A 6,627-nucleotide genomic window follows, 5' to 3' on the forward strand; every position below is an offset into this window, starting at 1 on the left:
CTGAGTTTCAGGACTCTTTGTCAGAGAGGGACATATCTTGCGCTCTCTCTCCATATATATCCAGTGCACAAAATTCATGCACAGGTGCGGTCCCTAGGCCTGGCTGGCAATTGAAGTGCAAGCATCTGGCGTGGAAAGGCAGGTCCCAGTTGACCTCTGGGCCCTGGGCAGCACCTGGGCCCCGGGCCCCCACTCATCCCCATCTGCCTGAGTCATGGCGCCCAAGTCCCCACGTGGAGATGTTGTGAGTGCGGCCGGATGCCGCAGGCCAGGGCACAGTGTGGGCCTCTGGGCCACCCAGCGGCACCTCAGGGAAGCCAGGCAGGCAGCACACTCTCTCCCAGCCGGCCTCACAGACCGGCTCCTGTGCGAACCCACTGGGAACCTGACCAGCCCCTTTGGTCCTGGCAGCTGTAGCCCGGCTCAACCGGAAGAGGCCGCACGGGTGCAGAGTGGGCTCCTCGCAGGCCCCCCCCCCCCCTGGCACCTGAGCATGGGGGCTTCTCTGGCATGCGAGCCCTGGCCTTCCAGGGGAGGGTAGCAGGAGGAGTGAGAGCGAGTTCAGCAGACACCTCGCATTCTCACTGCACCTCCATCCCCATCACCCCCGCCCCCAGGTAGCCAGCGAGAGGTCACAGCACATCACCGATGCCCGCCATGTTTCGCTCCGTCCCCTGGTCATCAGCACATGTCATAGTGAGCAGTCGAACTCCCGGACTCCAGGTCGAACTACCAATCGAGGGGACAATTTGCATATTAGGCTTTTATGATATGGGAGACATATGTGTGTGTGTGTGTGTGTGTGTGTGTGTGTGTGTGTGTGTGTATATATATATATATATAGAGAGAGAGAGAGAGAGAGAGAGAGAGAGAGAGAGAGAGAACAGATATATAGATACTTGTTATGTGTTTATGTATTCTTTTTTTCTTCAGAAATTTTCTGTCTGTTCTGTTTAAAAGCATTATCTTAAAGGTTAGAGATTATGGCCATAATTTGATATCCACAATTTAAAATCTTTAGCTAGTAGTTCAACTTTTTTTTTTTTTTACTCTAGTGAGGTCTTTGCTGCAAATGAAGCCTCTCTAATCTTCACCTACAGTCCATTTACACATGAGTAAATATGTTAAACTGTTCATAAAATGATAAAACTAATTCTGAAGATAAATGCAAAATGACTTTTACAAAGACACGAAACAGTACATTACAGTCTACTCTGGGTAATGCCTGCCAACATTCCAGAGGCCAGAGATTTGATAAAATACCAATTTAAAGGATGGAAAGAAATGATACCTTGAATGAAGAATTCTATTTCCTAGGGATGGGAGTCTAATTTTGGAGGAAAGGCGAAGCATACAATTTTTTCTCACCTTTGTAATTTGGCAATTCCTAAGCTAATAAATTAGAGTAAATGGTTAGTCTGAGACATGGAGAAAATTGGATACAGCATGAAAAATTAACAACAGTGTTAATGAGAAAATGGTCAGCTTCTAAGTCCTGTGCTTGAATTTAGTATGCAGGGTGATTAGGTCTTCATTAAGTTGTTTATTTTTTTAAAAAAGAGAATTTGATCTTTCTGTAATGTCTCCAGATCCTGCCAAGGTCAAAGAAGACAACCTCTACGTTGTCACATTAGGTTCTGGTGTAAGGGTTGATGGTTTCATGAAATCGTGGTGGGAGAGCCAGCAGCCAGGGTTCATCAGACTCTGTGTGTCACTGGGAAAGCATCTTTCACAAGCAATTAGCTCTTGATAAGACATATGATAGTCCTCACATTTACCACATATGTCCCATGCCTCCTGAATAAAAACACCATTTACAACCAACCAAAATTAATCTGGGCCCAGCTGAAGAGAAGGAAGGCAACCCTTTGGTGTTTTGTGGGCAAGGTAACGCTTTCAAGTCTGATACATACCACTTTATGCTCTTTAGGGGGTGGATCTTTACCCATTTGTACTTCCAAAGAGTTCTTTCTGATATTAAAGAAAGTTTAAAACATCTCTCTTTTCCGGGTGACCTTTCATTACAAGAAACCCAAACTTGCTCCAGTTCACTAAAAGAAGAGGTGGTGGTGTGTTTTTTAATAGGATGTAGGCATAAAAAATAGCAAGAAACAAGCAAGTCTAGGGAGGGAACAAACCAAGAATGTCTAGGTACCTCAGTAGTAGTTGTTCATGGATCTTGTAGCTGATATTCAGAAGAAAAAAAAAAATCATCTGATCAGCTTCTTCCTGGTCAATGAATTTGGACCCAGGTCATGTGTCCACCCCAATCTAAACAACAACAGCCAGGTTGATGTAAGACCTAGAGGTACGCCCTTTTGGGAATGAGTGGAATAGGCTGAGTTTAGGTCAGAGCAGTGTGTTAATGAGGACAAGGACAACATTTTAGCCCTACCACCTTACTAATGATTCATGGAGATTGGTTGAAAGAATGTAAGTAAATTGATGCAAATCTACCTTTTCTACTGAAGGGGGGAAAGCTATGATAATTTATCGGCTTTTATGTACCGATAGGAATCAATAGTATCATGTTTCTTTGTAAGAATAATGACTTGTTAAGAAATCCCCAGCCCGGTTTCCTTTGTTTCCTGCGAATTGGAGAAATGAATTGGTCAAACTCAGGAATGAATTAGTCATGGTAAGCTGTGAAGTGCTTCTTAGAAGTTGTTTGAACCTGCCCACATTAAAGACCCATAATTGACTGATTTTTAGTTACATGGTAAGCTAGGTCACAGGTATATGGTTGAAACGATGAATCTGAGATGATAGTGGTGGTAAATAACTCATGTTTGTAGTATCATGTTTAGAGCATGGGATTGGAGTCAAACAGGCAGATTTGGTTCATGTCAGGATTCTGCCACTTTCCTGCTATGAGGTTTTGATCAAATTATTTAAACTCTTTGAGCCTCACTTCCCTCATCATTAAAATAGGAGGGATAACAGTATTGATCTCATAGGATTGTTGAGAGAAGTCAATGAGAAAATGAATGCAAAGAGCATAGTGCCTGCATGTAAGCTACCATTTTCAAATAAATTATATATGCATGTCAGTGGTTGCTGTATGACTTATCTCCCCTGTATTTCTCTACACTCTAAATTCTACTTTGCATGTGCATACATAATTATTTTAATTTTTAAAATAAGCCAACAAAAATAGTCAACAAATGATTGATATGGAACTAATTCTATTCTGGGCACTCAAACTGAAATGTTAAGAAAAGAAAGAGTTGAAGCTGATCACATGTAGGAAGCTAAGACTCTGAGCTTGCAAGTAAACCTGGGATTTCCTTCAATAAACTTGGTTTCCTCTTTTGTCTCCTTGTTTTGAGCTTAAATTCAGAATTAGAAGACAGCTCTGAAAAGCAAACCACCAGTCATTTGCAAGCACCCAGCCCAGCCGGTGTGGCTCAGTGGTTGAGCATCAACCCATGCACCAAGAGTTCACTGGTTTTATTCCTGGTCAGAGCACATGCCCAGGTTGCAGGTTCGATCTCCAGTGGGAGGCATGCAGGAGACAGCCTATCGATGTTTATGCTTCTCTCTCATTGATGTTTCTACCTCTCCCTCTCCCTCACCCTCTCCCTCTAAAAATCAATTTTAAAAATATTAAGAAAAGTTATAGTTATATACAAGCGTAAGGAATAAGCAGTCTAGAAGATAAGAAATGTAATAAAAATTACAGATACACACCGCTAACTGCTAAAGGCTGGAATGGGAATATTTTCAGCAATGATGTATGCTGCCACTGAATGCTTAAATCGGCGCAGGTGGGGCATTCAAAAAGCTTCTGAGGGGTCATTGCTCCAGATTCTTTGCAAGGTTATGTTGTCCATGAATAAATGATTTGCACAGGGGAGTCAGGACAGAGTACTCTCTTAGTCCCAAGGATTCTCATCTGTTGTGACTAGCAAAAACCCCAAGTAGGAGGATGGGTCAGAGCTCTGAAATCCAGAGCCTTGCTGGAACGCGTTGATCCTTAGAAGTAAGCGTCTCGGTATGATAAATACGAACTCCTCAAGCCCGTTAGGGAATGGAAATTTAAGAACCAGTTAGGTCAAAGATCAGGAAATTTATGACGATTATCTGCGGTTACAGTGTAGAGTGTTTGAGGATGGTTTAAGCCAAAGAGTCCAGTGCCTGTAAATCTTGAGTGATATTAATACCTCTGTGAGCATGTGTGTACAACGTTTCTGAAAAGATTGATTGCAAAGGCCAGTTCCCAGGAAAGACAAGCAGGTAATTGGCATTTAATTAATGAGAATAAGTTATATTAAATTAAAGACTTATAATCCTTGATTATTTATCTTCCTGTAGCCAGTGTGACAATCTACTCTTAGATTATTAACTCGGCACAGTCTTTCAAGAGGCCAAACTAAACCTTCTGTTCAGACTGTATAAATAAGAATATGTTTGCATCTCAACCATGGGAACGAAATAACTTTGGGAAACCAGAGAGGGTTTTTTTTTTTAACATAAGTGATTTCTTAAAAATTAAATCCAGCAGAACAACCAAGGCATTCTCAGGCGTATTCCATACCTCCAGAATTCGAAGAATTGGCATGAACTATTGTGCAGTAGAAAGGGCGTGAGCTTAAGGGTCACTCTGACCTGTGGTTAAGATCTGGCTTTGCCTTATATGAAATACACAGTCTTGTGCATGTTATTAAAATTCTCTGAGGTTCAATTATTTTTTAAAATGGGAAAATAATACCCACCTGGAATGCATTGTTTTAAAAATTAAATACTGTAAGTTCCCCTGATCCACTGCCTATGACATACACATTGCTCAGTGAAAGTTGTTGTTTTTCTCTTTTTTTACTTTCTCCTTTCTCCTGTGATGATAGAGGTTAGAAAACTATTCCATAACGAAGTGGGAGGACTCATTCTACCTGATTTTAATAATTACTATCAAGATAGATTATCAAGACAGTATGGTTATGGTGAAGGGATAGAAACATACTTCAATTGAATAAAAAAGGAAATCCAAAACAGACCCACACAAGTATGACCAATTTATTTTATTTTAAGGTGCAAAGGCAATTTGATGAAAAGAAGCACGTCTTTTCAATAAATGGTGTTAGAGTAATTGGACATATGCAAAAATAAATAAGTAAACTTAGACAGAAACCTCATACCTTATATAAAAATTAACTCAAATGGATTATTGATTTAATTATGAAACATACATATAGAAAACTTTCAGAAGAAAAGATAGGAGAAAAATATTTATAACCTGGAATTAGGCCAAGAGTTCTTAGATATGATACCAAAAGCATAACCCATAAAAAATTGGTAAGCTAGATTTTATTGAAATTAAAAACGTTTGCTCTGTCAAACACATTCCTTTGACAATGAAAAAGCAAACTACTGGTTGGGAAAAAATATTTGTAAATCGCATTATATCATATAGCTAAAATATATTAAGAACTCTTAAAATTCAGTATAATTAAAAGTGGGTAAAAGATTTGAATAGATACTTTTACCAAAGAGGATATATGGGTAGCAAATAAGCACAAGAAAAGGTGTTCAACATAATTGGCCATTAGGGAAATGAGATACTACTAGTAAATTAAAACCACAGTGAGATACCAATACATGTCTATGAGAATGGCTAAAAAGTATGCAAAAAGTGAAAATCTGATAACACCAAGTGTTGATGAGGATACGTGCATTACTGATAGGAAGGCAAAATGGTACAGCCACCTGGAAAATACCTAGTTTAATAGACTTTTTATAAAATTAAAGGTACATTTACCATATAGTCTAGCAATCCCACACCTGGGTATTTACCCTATACAATGATAACTTAGGATCACACAAAAACCTATACACAAATGTATACAGCATTGCTTCTCATACTCACTAAAATCTGGAAACAATTCAAATGTTCGTCAACAGGTAAATGGATAAACAAAGGGTGGTATATCCATACACTGGAATACTACTTGGCATTAAAAATACAACTTGGCATCCATACAATGGGATACTACTTGGCAATACAAAGGAACAAACCATTAATACAATAACATGGATGAATCTCAAAGACAAGAACGTTAGTCTCAAACGATTTCATTCTGTATGAATCCATTTATATAATACCCTCAAAAAGACAAAACTATAGTGATCCATGGTTGCCAAGGATTCAGGGTTGAATATTTGACTCCAAAGGGACCATATACATGGGGGAGTTTTGGGAGGATGATGGAACTGTACCGTACCCTGACTGTAGTGGTGATGGTTACACAAATCTATGCATGTGTTAAAACTCATAGAACCACATGCCAAAAAAAAAAAAGTCAAATTGACTGTACTAGTATGTTAATTTTTAAATAGAATAAAATAGAAAGAAAAATGAATGCATCAAGAAGTCATTCTGATTTATGATAAACAAGACATAATACCCTAGGATTCTAAGACACTCTCTGTAAGTATAATGTTTCATTTATTGCACAAATGTTTACTGAGTACTTCCTATGTGTACACATTGTTTTAGGTGCAGGGAATGAAGTACTAAACATAACAAAAATTCATGGAAACTTGAATCACCATAAATAATGACTATATGGTATGGCAGATGGCATAAATACTATGGTAAGAGAAATAGGAAATTAGAGGTTGTGTTTGTGT

This window comes from Cnephaeus nilssonii (genome assembly GCF_951640355.1).
Source record: "Cnephaeus nilssonii genome assembly, chromosome: 13".
Classification (NCBI taxonomy): domain Eukaryota; kingdom Metazoa; phylum Chordata; class Mammalia; order Chiroptera; family Vespertilionidae; genus Cnephaeus; species Cnephaeus nilssonii.